Raw genomic sequence first — 16576 nt, 5'->3', positions numbered from 1 at the left:
ATTCTCTAATTTTATTTCTTATTTTTCAATTATGGAATATCTGCTGTTTGAGTAATACCCACATCATCCAATCCATAACCGCACAAGAAAACATTTTAAAGAGCTAAAAATAGGACAGCAGCGAATGTTGCGGACATCCACCTTTCATTTGCCTTGTCAAGGACCTACTTTCATTGCAGAGATCAGATTTCAAGTAGAAATGCAGGCTTAATTTTTATTTAATAATTACTTTTGTTGTTTGTGGTGCTAAATGTAAATGTAGAGATGTGTCGTGACAAGAATAGTTCTCATAAGTACGGCGGAAGTGTATGGCTCTGTATTTGAAATTAAAGTAGCCTTTGGCAAGCTGTCTGCACAGTTGCGATAAGGAAACACACGGAAATCTTAGCTGGATTTACATACAGTATGGTCAGCTGTACATACAAGAAGACTTTACTGTCCACAGATCATGATCTTAGGGTATTTTCTCATTCTGTTATTGTTGGTTATTTATTGTAAAGTTAAAAAAAAAATAAAACATTTAGCTTGAACATAAAAAATAGATGAGAAAGCCACCACAAACAGTTGATTTTATCACATTAGGTGAGCATATTGTTAGCAGGATACAGATGCCACAAACCAAGCCACAGGTGCTGCCTTCGGCCATTCCCCTGGTCACCACCATCCCTGCTGTCCTCTTGGGGCTCACTCCCCAGCATGAGCTTGGGGCACCTGATGAGCTACAGGGCTGCTGCCATAGATGTTTGTCACTCGACAATAAAAAGTAAGCTGGGAGACTAATGTTTTTCCTTATTCTCTGCTAGCTTCTTTGTTGCCTGACCAGGGAATAGAAGGTTTCTTTAGGTCGTCTGTTTATTCTCAGCCCAGAAATAGCTTTTGTATTCAGGGCCAGCAATTGTTATGAGATTTCTGTCCCATTTTTCCACTTTTTGTTCCATGTTTCATCTCCAGCTAAATTTTAGAAAACTTTAAGTTTAGTTTGTAACTGAGCACTAAATGTAAGTTGGAAGATGCTGATAAACTTAAATAGGAGAATTATTATGAAATAAAGTACTTATTTGAGCAAAATAATATCTTGGCATTGCCAAACCTTGTAGATGGAGAGAAGAAAAAAAAGAGGAGGGAGAGGAGGAGGCATAGCAAAACAAACAAAAAAAAGTCTTGAACTCAAACAGAAGTCCTTGGCCTGAAGTGAGGAAGGCTTTACTGAATAAGTATAATTCCTCTTTTCAGATATTTTAAAAATATTTTTATTTTCCTTTCTCTCATGACTTTTTTCCTTGCTTTGGACAGCTAGATATTAGACATGATTTTGTGTATATATATAATTTTGTAATAATGATCCTTTTACAACCCTAAAGGTGGTAATAGAACAAAATACCCTGATTGGAAGCCAGAATAACACATGTCCATAAGAATTTAATTTTACTTGTGTGTAAAGAAAACTGTAACAGAGTCAGAACTGACATAACACAGCACTTTATGTAGTTTGGGTTCCATGGACAAGTAATGAAAAATGGGCCTATGCTCTAAGTGCTTATTTCCAGAGGTGCAGCCTTGGCAGAGGACAGCTGGGGACACCCTGTGGCTTCACTCGTGCTGAAAAGTGGGTGCCTTGGTAGAGCTCTTTGGGGGTGAGACGTTTTGCAGACTCACCAGGATGGCAAGGGACGATAACGCAGAATGACTGCCTACTTACCACCCTCTCATTGTGGACTTTATTTCTGGAGGGGCGGGTGACTGGGCCCAAAAATCTTTGATTTCAGTGAACCACAGGAGTACTGGAGTGGGGTAGTGTTGTGATTTAACCCCAGCTGGCAAATAAGCCAGACACAGCTGCTTGCTCTCTCCTCCTCCAGTGGGGTGGGGAAGAGAATAGGAAGAGTAAAAGAGAAAACTCATGGGTTGAGATAAAGGCAGTTTAATAAGTAAAGCAAAAGCCGCGCACACAGGCAAAGCAAACCAAGGAATTCATTCAGCACTGGCCATGGGCAGGCAGGTGCTCAGCCATCCCCAGGGAAGCAGGGCTCCATCACACGTAACGGTTACTGGGAAAGACAAATGGCATCACTGCAAACATCCCCCCCTTTCTTCTTTTTCCCCCAGCCTTGATATGCTGAGCATGATGTTATATGGTATGGGATCTTTTGGTCAGTTGGGGTCAGCTGTGCTGGCCGTGTCCCCTCCCACCTTCTTGTGCAACCCCAGCCTCCTCGCAGGCAGGGCTGTGTGAGCAGCAGAAAAGGCCTTGATTCTGTGCAAGCACTGCTCAGCAGTAAGGAAAACATCCTTGTGTTATCAACACTGTTTTCAGCACAAATCCAAAATGTAGCCCATTCTAGCTACTATGAAGAAAATTAACTCTACCCTAGCCAAAACTGGCACAGTTGTGTAGGTATATACTGCTTTTTCTGTAATGATCTAGGCAGAGAAGAGGGCTAGAAGGAGTATCAAGAAAATCTGTATAGACACAATGATTAGTAGACCAGCAAGTGGGGAATAAAGGAACTGGAAGAAAACATATCCGTACTTGGAAAAAAACGACTGCAGGAACAGTAGATATTCTTAAAGGTGGCAGATAAGCATCTACAGGGAATAGAGTGTTTGTCAAATAATGTGGAGGGATGGAGGGCTCACCAGGGGCAAGCTTGATAAAGTGGCAACATATCCTGGCGGTCACATCTGTAGCTGATGCCAGGGATGTGAGTAACTGTCATCCTGGTCCCTGTGAGGGGGACTCGAGTACAAAATCTCTCTACCACAGGCTGAATTACTCCTCTCAGCCATGTCTCCATCCCCCTGAACTGGCTGAAGACTGAAGTAGATTAACTACTTGAAGAAGGATGCACAGATTTCACATAGTGACAAAGCAAAGGACAGACCTTCAGGTGGAGGGGACTGCATGGAAAACACATGGAGCATCAAAGGGGAGACTGCCACAGTTCCACAGACTTCAGAGGGCAGGAAGCTGTGCTACAAAAAGACACTGTGGGCAAAGCATCATGATAGGCACACAAGTCCTCGGAACAAAAGTGTAAAATAAAAACAAGAATACAATCCTCAGTGGTGTCAATTTAGTGACTATATGCACTTAAGGTAAGCCTGGAATGCCTTCTCTCATCTTTGTCAGAAACCCTTGAATTTTAATGGGATGGCATTGCTGCTCTCAGTTCTGTTATTTGTGTCTGCACAGTCTGCAAGTGATGTCACCTTGATGGAAGAAACAGGCTAAAACTGGTATAAGGAGGGAAAAGCCTGCTATTTTCTCTCACTTAGGAATCCTCAAAGGAGACAGACAGAAAGCAAGACAACAGCAATGAGAAATTTTCAGACAAGTTTACACCAAAGTGAAGAAATCTGAAGGAATGATTCCATTTATTTACCCCACAGATACCAAAACAAGACAGAAAATAAAAGAATAAAGAATTGTCCTAGCAGCAAAACTTGACCATTTCTGGCAACTTTAGGCCTTGAGGTGCTGGTATCATCAATGTCTCTTTATAGACATGAAACCTGCAGTAGAAGCCATTATGAAGAATTCAAGCCCTTAAGTTCAAAATGTCTTCAAATGACTTTGCAGAGACTGTTCTTGCAGCTGAAAATTAACAATTGCATTAGAAAGAAGTGTAATCATTTGGCTTGGTAGATGTGTGCTGGCAGCACTAAGAAGGTGGAAACTGAACCAGTTTTGTATTGGATCAGAGTAACAGGCCAGACACTTATCTGCAGGGAGCAATCAAAGGGGAAAAGTTTTCCTGAGGTTAAAAATAAAGAAAGAAATGTAGAAATTAATCATTGAGTATAAGGGGAAATTGCAAGGTAAATACCACTGAGTACTTGTAAGTCACAATCAGTGCTTCTAAATGCCACCTTAAGACTGAGTCAAGAGCAGGAAGGTAAAGAATGTTCTCAAAAATTCCCTCCTTAACCAGTTCAAAAGACTTCTGTTTATAGGGCATGCATTAATCTTATATAGTAGATAAGCTGATTTGATTTGCATTAAAGCCTGGTATAAATATAGAACAAGACAAACGTGAATTCTAAATGAAGCAAAGAAAAGGGAGAGAAGCTCACCACACTTGAAATGCTAGAGGAATAATACAGGAGACTCATTCTTTTCTTAAAGCTTATGAAAAAAGAAAAACTTGTATTGGTCTTGGCTGTTTCTTCACTTCACCCTCACCCACTGCTGGCGTTGGTGGTGCAGGAATCGATTCAGCTCAGATGAATCCTATGCAAGTGTTCGGGATACCGCAGGTTTGTTCTTGGTCTCTGTCCATAATCTAGGAGTGGGGAAAGAGTGTGTAAGGGTACACTGACAGCTCCTCAGAAACTCCTCAGAAACTCAGTGCTTCAGGTTAAGTGACGTGGTGCCTATTTTCTTCTTACTAGGCAGTGGAAGTGGGTAAGGGCAGAGGAAATTACTGCTTATGAAGCAAACAGTATGTAAACTGGTGAAACATAGAGAATGCAGTTGGAACAGATACATAAATATATATGTGTGAAAATACGGTTTGTGACTTTGTAGCTGGACAACTGACGGGGGGTTTCTCAACATTTCAGGGACAAGGGAAGTAAAAAGAATTTCAGAAATTATGAAACCCAGTGTTTTCAGGTAAAATATTTCCCGAGGACCTGCTACTCCTTGGTGAAATTGGTAGTCTGTGTTTTAGGAACACAAATTTGTGGAACACAGGTTTGAAAAGAAATCCTTCAACCTAGAAAAACGTTTTTTTGGACCCACTTGGCTTTGGCACCTTGCCACAAACTCCCTGTAAAAGCAGGGGTGCTGTGCTGCATCCTTGGGGAAGTACCACTTCACCCTTCTGCTGACAGCTGGTTTCCCTTGCCACTAGCTGGCCTTCATCCTGCAAAGGTAACTGCAGATAATTTATAATGAATTCTGCATAGCTGAATGATAATGAACCTGGTTACTGTATCAAAATGACAATAATGGGCATTTTTGCTGCAGCGTATAGTAGAAAACAGTTGGAAAAGCTGGAACTGCAGTGAACTATCACTGTGACAGGACTGATTTATAACAGTAGCTGGGTGTAACTGAAAACTGGGTTTGTCTTTAACTGCTCCCTTTCAAAGAACATTATAATATTTTTGCTCAGAAAGGGACTAGCATGCTATAAAGTTGAATGCAAGAATGACTGAAGAGTTACAACAAATGCAGTTTACTTGATAGTAACCCTAATCGTTAAGAGCCACAAAGGGCATCACTGGCTTAAGAAATTGACATTATGACATGCTTAATCCTTCACTTGTAGACAGTGCAGCCTGACAGAAAACACACTTGAGAAACCTGGCCTCCATTTTTGGCCCTGCCCATGGCCTGCTGATTATCTGGCTCATTGCTACCTCCTTTAGTCAAATAATGATTTGCATTTGCTCTGACATGCGCAGAATTAAAGTGCTATGTCTTTTAAAAAAATGAGATCTCTAATACAGTATAGATGCTATTAGAGTATGCTTATTTTAATCAGACTCTGCTGCAGTAACATTCAGCTTATCTGAAATAAGCCCCTGGCCTCAGCCTGCTGCTGGGTGGTTGGATGTTTATATTGCAAACGATTTGGGGCTCTGTTAGCAATCGGGTGGTCTCCTCTTCCTGGGGTAGGAAGTTGGTGAGTTTGGGGATGGAGTTTAGCAGGGTAGCAGCATTGCCAGCTCATGCTGCTCTGACCTGGCCACTAGCAGTCTTCCTAGTAGCAATGTGTCTCCTTAATTGTGCCTGGCTTATTTTGGATTTAGTCTGCATCTTCCAAAAGTGGTAGACAAAGTAAAGAAAGCATACGCCCTGAGCTATTTGGAGAGTAACTGCACCAGTCCGAGGACCACTGATAAAGAAGTTGATATTTTCAAATGTTGTTTCAGCCAACTTTGGAGCGCTGCAGTTCAGATTCAGATCAGACTTCAGAGGTTGCGTTTGCACACAGGTGGGACATAATGTCTTGATCTTGTTCTAGGGCAGCCGAATCAAAGCAGTATCCTGCAGTCCTGCATGGGAAGTGGTAGGTTATCAATGGTCTGACAACCAACTGCTGTCCGTGGCTGTCATCTACCTGTGGCTGCTGGCCTCAAGCTTGCCTCTGCCTCAAGTGAGTCCTTGGTTCAGGGGCCCCAGCAGCTGCATGATAATCTTTAGAGGGAAGAGCTGTGAAATTGGACAACTTCTATAGCCTTTCAGAGGCTGCTGTTACACTCATCCTAGCACATTGAGAAATATGGCTGATATCCTCCTATGAGTATGCTGTTTCTGTTGTGTGCATTTTAAAGAAGTGGTTTTATTCTGTTCAGGCTTTCTGCATGAGAGAAATTCTTGAGATGATTTTTGTTCATTAGCTTCAAGTTAGTAGCTCATGCATGTGTAAGTGAGACAGAATCTCCTGCATCTTTTCTCATTTGAGATGTCTTTCAAGTTCTAGTAAATTCACTCTCTAATTTAATGTCAGCATGTGTGCAAGGCTGTCCCTGAAATAAGTTACCCAATGATTTTAGCCTCTGCGTTAGTTGACTGCAGCACAGAATACTTGGTATTTTATCATCTATTGTTAATAGCACACCATGAGCAAAGAGCTATGTTTTGTGGATCTGTTATGCAAAACCTAAGTATATGATAGGAAACCCCTAAGAGGTCTAATTTAGAAAAGGTGAATGAAAATAAAAAGTAAAATTCTTGGTGCAACCTTTATCTACTAACTATATCAATAGGATTGTATCAGAAGCTATAGCAGTGCTGTTCTCTCCGTTACATTTATGATTGTGTCAGCATTTAGGCAATAAACCTTTCTTTTCTGGACTTGCTATAAAATTTCACACTGAGCTGGAATCTGTTGTGTATGTACTACATCTCAGCATGCTACAAGTCTTAATAAAACTGAATTAAAACTGTTTTCCACCGCCCCCCACCCCCCCTTAATCTCTTTTAAAATTATTAGAGAAGAATGAAGATTTTGTGGTTTGGGTTGCATGTTGTCATGCTTACTGTCATACTTACAAAATGGGCTGAGTTATCCATTGCAGACTTAGCTTTGTCGCTAGCTCAGAACTACTACTTAGTTGCCTGCTTGCTGTGAACTATGCATCAGAGCAGTCTCCATGAAAAGGAATCATTAAAACCACGGTATATATATTCCTCCCTGCCCCCCCCCCCCCCCCCCCCTTAAGTGGTATGGGGTTTGTCTTCTATTGTCTATTTATAAGAATCTAATGTATTGCCTATGTATAGGAAGGCAGCTGCAGTAAAAGCGTGATGTGCGATGTGCTGTTGTTGGGAGTGCCTCAGTGGCTTTCATGACCTTGGTGCTGGGCTCAGTAAATGGTCGCTTACTGGAGGTAAGGCATTTTGGGGAAGGGAGTTTAAGCATGCAGGTATTTGTTGTCATCCTTGCCCCAGAATAAGATGCCTGAAAAGCTGAATGATGAAAAGTATGGCAAACTAGAGCTCTTAATAAAGAAAGTATTTGTTAAACTAGCTTTCATGACAATAGTTTGAAAAGATTTGTCTCTCTAAGTGCTCAAAATGTATGGAAAAATGGAGGAAATAAATTATTTTTTACCATTCAGTACACATTTACAGTTAAGTACTTTGGCAGATTCTGGATTGCAAAAAGTAAGATTAACAAGATTAAAAGTAGTGGATTAATATATTGGACTAAGTGTGTACTGATTGCTTTGATGGAGATCATAACCATGCCCTGTTTTGTAATTCAAACCATTGGTAGCAAAATGCAGAGTGGTGTGGAAGTTGGGATTTCACTCAGCAGAAAACAGAATTTTCAGCATGTTTTTCTTCCTAAATCTTATGAAATAGTTAAAATGTTTAAAAGCTTGATTCGGGCTAAAGCTAAAGTATTTTGTTTATGGCTAAATTAGAGCTACTTCAGCCAAGCTGCTATCTCTTGTAGCAGCGATACGGGTGAACTCAATCACTGCTTGCCAACAGATCCCATCTCCCATGTTACAGACTGACAGCTAGGGAAGGAAAAAAAAACATTGTGTGAAGTTTTTGGTCAACTCTAGGAATATCCTGACCATGAGAAAACTTACTGTAGGGGTAAGGAACGGGTAAGAGAAAAAGCGCTGAAGTTTGCTCAGGAGCTCATCCCATGGGTGTGACAGAAGAATGTGGCTGTTTCAAACTAGAGCTCTTGAGAAATGGTAGTTCACAGTTGAACTAACTCAAAGCAGGTTTCTTCATGTCATCCCACCAAGCAGAAACAATTTGATTTGATTCAAACTACTTGAAACAAGATATTTTGGTCTTGACTTCCCATAAAAATGCTCATTAATGAAACTAATATTTTTCTGAAACTGTATTTTTCATGTAGGAGTGGATTCTGTAGTTGCAAAAAAGTTAAATAACACAGTCTTAGTACAGGCTTGCTATTCTCCTGCCTTCTCCTGTGTGTTAGTTCTCAAAATGTTTTAGTCTTACCTCTGAATGTTTAAAGATAATTTAATTAGCAGCAAGGGCTTCTCCTGTCTAGGAAAATCCCATGCAATTTTATTAAGGGGAAAAATGGAAAAGGATAAAGATCAGGACCATCATTTTTAATTCAGTATCTCTCTCTCTAGTGTCTCATTATCCTCCTTGTAAATGATTCATGGGCAATAATTGTCTGTGAAGAACAAATGGCTGCCCTATTCCCAAATCTCCCACACTTATCCTTGAGCTACCTTTATTTTGGATTAAGACTTTCCCCTACAAAATCTGCACAAATGTCTCTCCCCTTGGCCATTTCCAGGCAGAAGAGGAAGGCTGGCTTGGAATTGCTTAGTAGATAGTTGTTGGGGATGGCTGCACTCACCTGGTTCTGTCAGCAGGTTGCTCTGTGGTCCAGGGTAACTCCTCTTCTACCTCACACATTGTCAGCAAGGTGTCATGCAGAAGATTGTTACCCAGAAAATGCCCTACCTGAGAGCCTTTCGTGATGGGATTGCAAATGGGGAGGGTTGCCCTTGCTCCAGGAACAATATTTGCAACGTGAAGCAGCCGAGGATGTTACCTCTGCTCCTTTCCCCAGGCTGATGTGTGTCAGGGTTTACACTCAGGAAGACCTTGAGAAGCCACAAAGATCAACCTGGGAGCAGATGCCAGAGCACAGTGACTATCATGGCTAGTTGTCTTCTGTTTTAACACCTGTGAAAGTCCAACCACAGTGTGAGCTCTTAAACTCAGCCAGGAAAGAGAGGCTGTGCTTGACACTTCTCTCCCATGCAGGGACACTGAGGAAAATCTCTCACTGTGCACTTGACATCTTGAAAAAGGCTTTTTTGGAAGCTTGACGAATCCTTCCTCTGGCTTTTCTGGTCCTCTCGTGGCTGGCTAAAATAAATCCTGCTTTTTAATCCTTAGATTCAGACACTGTGAGGCAAATTCACTGTCCCCTGGCCGAGTGAGAGTTGGTGAATGTGTGTAGTTTAAGAACAGATGTGAACCCTTCCTTGTGAACCTAAATCCAACTACAAGTCTTTTAATGAAGAGCCTCCTACAGTCTGTGCCAGGGCTATTTGTGTCCCACTTATTACACATCATTGCAGGCATGAGCTGCCGCTTGTAGCTCACCTGACACAGCTTTTCTAGCAGGTGAATGCATAAATGAGGATGATGTGGGTATGTCTTGAGTTGCTTCAGCAAGACACTGTAGGGAATCAGATGGGGTAAGGATCTGACTACTCTTAAAATAGCTTCGTAAAGTGTTAGTGTGGGAGAAGGGAGCTCTAGCTACTCTGCAGTGCTACTCTGCTACCTTAAGGCTCAGTCAGTGCATTTTGGTCCTCTCACATGCTCCCACCCTCTGTGATGGATTTGGTGCATGGTAAGTTGCACATCACAAATATTTCTCTCAGTTTGCCATCTCACTGAAAACTGTTTCTTGCATGCTTTCTTTTCTATATGGATACCAGTTTCTTCTCACCCTAACACTCACTTCATGCAACAGTCACTACTCATGAGAAGCTGTTCCCTTGCTTGTTCCGGGACCCTGATTTTTACCCTACAGTTTTATCCCATATATATTTAATATTATGTATGTGTTATATATATATATTTTTTTTTTCTTTGGAATAACACTTTTCTCTGCTGTGGGCATGATGATCTAATACAGTGACCAAGGGTGCTGCTGAGCTCAGAGTGGTCATTATGACCCTGGGAGAGAAGGAGGTGCTGTGTTGGCACCCATTCTTTTGCCTTTGGAGTGCCATGGCTGCGGTGCTGCTATGAATGTTCTGCTCTTCCCATGTGTGGGTGCTGAAATGCATTGTTCAGGTAGGCCTTCAGAGCACTTATTTACAGACAGCTTTGTTCCTGTGCAAATTTGAGGTTGCAGTTGAAGAGCAGGGTAGGAAAAGTGGTAAATATATTCTGTAGGGGTTGAAGGGTCCAAGATGTGTGTAAAAAGCTTTAAGAACTCCTGCTGGCCTCCTGGAATAGGCAAGCAAATTACTGCCTCAGACAAATGTCTAGGCTGCAAGATAACTCCTTGTTGAACAGGCAGGTCTAAATGGGCTGGTAACTGTCTTAGAGACATGGTGGGGATTTTCCCTTTTAAAACATTGCTTTTCTATTAAACTGTTGAGTCTCCTTCCTCTGGTTACTCAAGATAATTTGTTACTCTTTCTTTAATAGCAGTTGAAATGAACTTATGTGAAGTATGTTTCCTTATTGCTAGGAATCATACTTGAATTATCTTAAATTTTTGGGTACCAGCTTGTAATTTCTCTCAGCATCACTTGTGGCATGTTATCATACCATTTTCCTTAGCCTGCCTTTGCAGTCCTGGCAGTAGTTTTGTGTGTGTTGATTTTGAATGCTGCCTTATACTACAGCAAAGTAGGATTTAAAGAGATGCTTTCTAAGGTCTTCAGCCAACTCCTTTGGAGAGAGACAAGCTGTACCACAGGGCTGTGGTGTAACCCAGCCACTTTGAGGTCTGCTGTTGTGATTGAAGTTTGGCAGCAGTTGCACTGCTGCCCTTTAAATCTGTGGCAAAGCCGATAGCTATCATGTTGCAATGGGTGCGATACCAAAAAAAAATCACCGGTTCTTCTTTTCTTACTAGAGGAAAAAGGGGAGGGATGCATAAAGGCTCTGTGTTCACTGGTAGACCAGGAATAGGTTTTACTTGATCTCTGTAGCAATTTGCAAATTAACATTCTGACATTGGTAACAATCCCCCAAATCACAGCTGTGATAATGTTCCTGTGTATTGATTACAGAGACTCTCAGGAAAGAAAGGTGCGTGTTAATCAATGAAATCTCCACTGAAAGTGTTAGTCTGCAAGTAAGAGTCCCTTTTAAAATCAAATCTTTGTTTCCAAATGGATATGTGGTTGCCACAGTGTGTGGCTTTGAGTCTTCTATAGTATAATCCAGTCACCTATATAGAGTTAACTTACTCTCTCAGGACAGTGAATGAAAAAGTTTCAATTACAACTCCATTTCTTTCCAGTAGGAACCATAAATGTGTTTTAAGTTGGTCTATGATACTCTAGTTTAGCTCACTGAATTGCTCATCGATAGCTTAATTTATTTTACTTTGAGACCCTCAAAGAACTATTTGAGTGGCCTTGTGGAAATACATTGCAGAGGAAGGGTTCACTTGGAAGCTTTAGTGATAGAATAGAAATTCATGTACTTATGTGCATCTGCCCATGAACAAGTGTTATCCAAGAGTGTACATCTGACTCCATGGAACCAGGAAACCGCTGTGATAAGGAAGCTTTGGCGTCTCGACAGTCTATTGGACATCAAAACAAATATCTTTGGGATGATCTATTTCTAATCCTGTAGTTATAGTGAGTCTTTGCCTGGATCCCATACTGCCCCTGAATAGTATTTCCTGTTGACTAATAGCTCATCAGTACTCTTCACTTAGCTCTGTTAATATGCCACTCAAAACATGCAGTGAAGATGAGGTCCAGGAGCAGAATGACCTTAATTATCAGATGAAAGGTGTAGCAGTGCTAAGGTCTTCCTGGCTTTGCAACTGAAATGATCTTAAAAGCAAAAATTTCCATCCTATAATTACTAAGCCAAAATGTACTTCCATAATTAGCAATGCAGCTCACCCTTCAAGATGATTTCTGCCAAATGCCTCTCTCTCAGCACTCATCCATATCACCTCCTGCACCAGCTTTGGTATGCCAGGAGCTCCTGCAGCATCTCCCTGCAGATGAAGGACCCTCATTTCAAGAGCAGCTCAGAAAAAGCGGTGTGGCAGGAGTCTTGGGCTTTGCACTCACAGACGTACCTTTTGTTTCTGCCCAGTGTGTGGTCATTTCTACTTTCAAATGTACTGGATACGTTACAAAATTAAGCAGAAACCTTCCTTTTTAGAAATAAATGCTAACTAAACTAGACAACAATAAAAAACTGTTGCAAACTGATTTATTACAGACCATTAAAAGTATTTGATCTCAATTTTATACGTCAATGCTTCTGTACTTCTGTATAATCAGATTGTGATTATAGAGTGATCCCATTTGAAATGTGGTGAATTTTAATTGTGCCTCACAAAATGTTATTTTGTTTTATTACAAGAGTTTGCCTGAAAAAACAAGTTGTGATTTGTAGTCGTTTGGAGCTAGGTATTGTGCTAATGACAACATCATAACAATGAGTATTTCATGGGTATCATTGTAAGTGGACTCAACCTAAAAAACATGTGCATTAAAAGAATCACCTTTGACATTATGAAATCAAGCACCTAAAAATCTTGAAAATGCTGCAGCTAAAACCCCATTTGTGTAAACTAAGTTTTCCCCTTTTTTGGCAGGTGAGAGGGAGCAGGTAAATAGGAGACTACCTGAGACTGTTTAAAGTTGTAGCAGTTTCCACAGTTGCTAAAGAATCTGTGTTTTCTTTGGTGTGTAGGGCACTGACCATTTAACAGAGGAAGGAGGAATGTGTGTTAAATAAGGTTGTTATTTAATTTTGAAATAAGGGGTTTCCTTGTTTATTGCACAAAGTGAAAGGTGGATACTGAGCAAGAATGTGCAGGAAGAGGCAGGTGTGAGCGTTCAGCCAGCTGAATGCTGCACAAGGAAATGTCCTCCTTGCCAGGCCTTTGCTGCTGAGTTCCTCCGTGACGGTGAATTCAGTCACTTAACCCAGATTTCTCATAAGCCTTTTGCTAAAGTGATCACACTTTTAGGACACTTGTATTTGTGGCATAAATTAGGGCCATGTTTGCTTTAAATACAAAGTTTTTAATGATAGGTGCTCTAGGGAGAGATAGGGAGAATGACTGTAGGTGCCCCAGATTATCCCCATTTTTGAGAGTGCTGCTGTGAAGGCAGAATAAATTTGGGGAGCAATTGGAATGGAAAGCTTGAGTGCAATTGGCATGGAATGTATTTGTCCAGTTTAGGAGCAACTGTAGTACTTAAGATACTGCCGCCTTCTCCCTAATTTCCTTATCAGCTTCTTATTTTCCATGTGCTGAAAGCTCTGTCATCCCACCCTAGTGGAATAGATCATGCAGTGAACTTTTCTGCTTTGTTGCAAAGTCAGCTAAGTCAAATTAAACAGTCTTCAGGTTAAATAGCCACAAATTAACCTAGATGACTTTGTACTGAAGCTGGTGAAGAGTAGTTGCATTAAGGAGTAGTTTCTGCAAAAATTATGTTGGATGGTTGTTATAATTCCTACCGTGAAAAGCACCCAGAAGAAACTAAGACTGCTAGAGCAAGATTTAAATTGTACAGAATTAATAAACAAAATTAAACAGAAAATTGACTAGGTGCTCATTACTTAAATCCAGTGTAAGATACGTAAAGGATGAAGCAGACTCACAAAACTCAGGATGGCACAGCTATATCTGTCAAGACTACATCATAAACCACCTGTGTTAGAGGACCAAACTAGTGTTACATGTGTAATCTCGACCTGGTCTTTCTAAAGTGTTTTGCTTTGCATCTTTATGTTCTTTTAAAAGAGCTGATAACCTGCATTGAAAAGTTGCTGGGTTTTATGAAAGGGACATTAAAACTTCAGGCTTTCAGTCTTAAAGAAACCTCATCTACAGCTAGCGTGGAGAGCAGGTTGTCCTTTACCCCCATGATGAATACAGTCTGAGTGCATCTAGTACCAAGTATTGCCAGGGGCATGCTTTTAGGCCTGGGCCTAGCCAAGCCTGGAAAATTGTTCAAGTGCTGTTTCTTGTGGGGCTCTGAGGTAAAAGCCTATTATTTTCCAGTGAAAACACTGCGGTGGCTTGGCGTCCACCAGCCAGGTGCGTTTGGAAATGTCTCTTGTTGCTTAAGTTGGATAAACCAGTGGGTTTCACAAATATCCATAAAAGCAGTCAGGCAGTAGTCAACTCTCGTGTCAAATTTGGCAGGAGGATCAAAGCTTAAACCAGTACAGGCATTCCCTGCTTCTGCCCAGCACTGGTGTCTGTACTGGTCTTGAACTGTGTTAGAAGCTTGCAAAACTGCTGGAAACCCTGTACATAAAGGGAGATTTTAATGATGCTATTCTCTGTTTCAAACAGCCATTTCTTACATTGCACCACAGGGAAGAGACCTCTGTGCAAGAATCATTTGAATGCATTGGAAAATAGATCAAAGCGCATTGCTGTTGCAATGAAAAATCAAAACGCACAATTTATAAGCTCTTTTTGTTGGACAGCACTGTCCATGATGCCCCAGTACAATATTAGAGGGACAGGTCTGTGAACACTTCCTAAAGTGGTTTTTGGCAAGGGCGTTGTGGGTGTTTGAGACAATGACACTTCAATGGCAAGTTTTTCATAATGTCTTGGAGCATGAAGCTCATTTCTTTTCCTTGTCTCTTTCCCCTCTTTGTGCCCCTTGCTCAGCCCCCTGCCCCCCCGAGCTCCCCCCCCCCCCCCCCCCCCCCCCCCTTTTGTTGTTATTTTAACATTTACATTTCAGCTCTCCTGTGGGTGTTAGTAAGGTTCAAATACATATTCTATTCATGATTTTAGCAAGTACAACCCCCCAAACTAAGCTAAATTTAAGCCAAGTTCAAGTACAAATAGATACAATGCACAGTTTTCAATCATTTTTCAGTGGGTTCATAAAGACATAATGTTGGTAATGTTGCTAATTTAACAAGGAATGTTCAAGAAGTCTCCCAGAGCATGGCAGCCCTACCAGGTCTCCTGGGAGCTGGCAACTCGCTTCATTTTTACTTGCTGTCACACAGGGGATTAGATAGTCACTCAGTAAAGTGCATTTGTTCCCTCATTAAACAGTAGTAACGTACTTAAGAATGAAAATAACTTTTAAGCCAGCAATAAGAAAACCCTTTTAGCCTTTCAGATGCTTCTGCATTTGAAAAATAGTTATTCTAGTAAAGCAATGTAAAACTGTGTTTTGGAGCGGTTTTTTTTTTTTATAACCTTTTCAAATTGGTATACATTGAATACATCAAAATAAAAAAAAAAAAGTATGTACGTTTTCTTGTCTGTTACAATTTTCAGTCATTTATCTCTTTTTCTCATTACCAGGGTGTTGCATGTGAAGTATGTGGCCATTTTATATTTTGGGTTTGGAAAGGTTTTGTTGTGGAGATGAGATTCCTGCTGTGGTTACTGCTGTATGCACAAAAACATGTGAATTTATTGTTGCCTCCATTCCTGTGGCTACAATAAATCGAAATGGGAGGGAGAACTCTCACTGTGTGCCAGTCAAGAAACAGAAAGATGTGAGGAGTGAAAATGAAGTTTAACCAAGTTGGAGAGCCCAAGGCAAAATAAGTTCCCTCTGCTTTTTGCAGAGGAGAAGGAGCTTTCCTTGGATCTCTGCTTAACTGCGGTGTTCTTGTGCAATAGTGCTGTGCTTATCCTAATCAAATGGCATTCACACACAGCCCCCCTCTGTCACTATGCATTTTTAAAGACTGTCTGATCAAAGCAACTCTTGTGAATAAGTTACATTTGTTAGAAATTTATTTACATCTTCTTGGTTCAGTTGAGTTCAGTGTGCTGGAAAAAAACAAAACACAAAACCCTACTTTATATTTTTCAGACACCAGATTTTTCTAATGTATTTTTTTTCCACCTCAGCTGTGAATGTTGTTTAGTTAATCTTAGTGACTGTGTGACCTGTCAGAGTTTGTGCTGAAGTAAACCTACTCAAATTAAAGCTCCCTGTAGTCAGCTGGAGGTGGGTCCTTTGTGGGCAATGCTGGGGGAACCTGACTCCATGGGTTGTAGGTGTCCTGGTGTAGGTTTGTGTGTGGGGTTGGAGGGGAGATTCAGAGAGCTTCGGCATAAGCTGAATTATACAGCCCAGGAGACCGTGGCTTATCTGATTGTAACAGCCTCCAGTAAAGAATGCAATGCATGCTCACTCTCTCCCTTGTGATATTTTTCTTTAGTGTCACAACAGGTAAGCTAACCAACATCAAAGACTCATTCCAGTTATGCTCTGATGTATATTTCTCATTAACCACCTCTTAGGAATATTACACCTGCTACAAAGGCTTCTTTTATGTGTGAAATAATTGGGTCAGGGGTTTTTAATGCTATTTTTTTCATTCAAGATAAAGAAGTGAAATGAAATCTAGTTAATTGAACTTGAAGCTTTTCATAGC

Source organism: Falco naumanni, chromosome 9, assembly GCF_017639655.2.
Source record: "Falco naumanni isolate bFalNau1 chromosome 9, bFalNau1.pat, whole genome shotgun sequence".
Classification (NCBI taxonomy): Eukaryota; Metazoa; Chordata; class Aves; order Falconiformes; family Falconidae; genus Falco; species Falco naumanni.
This window is presented reverse-complemented; position numbering follows the sequence as displayed.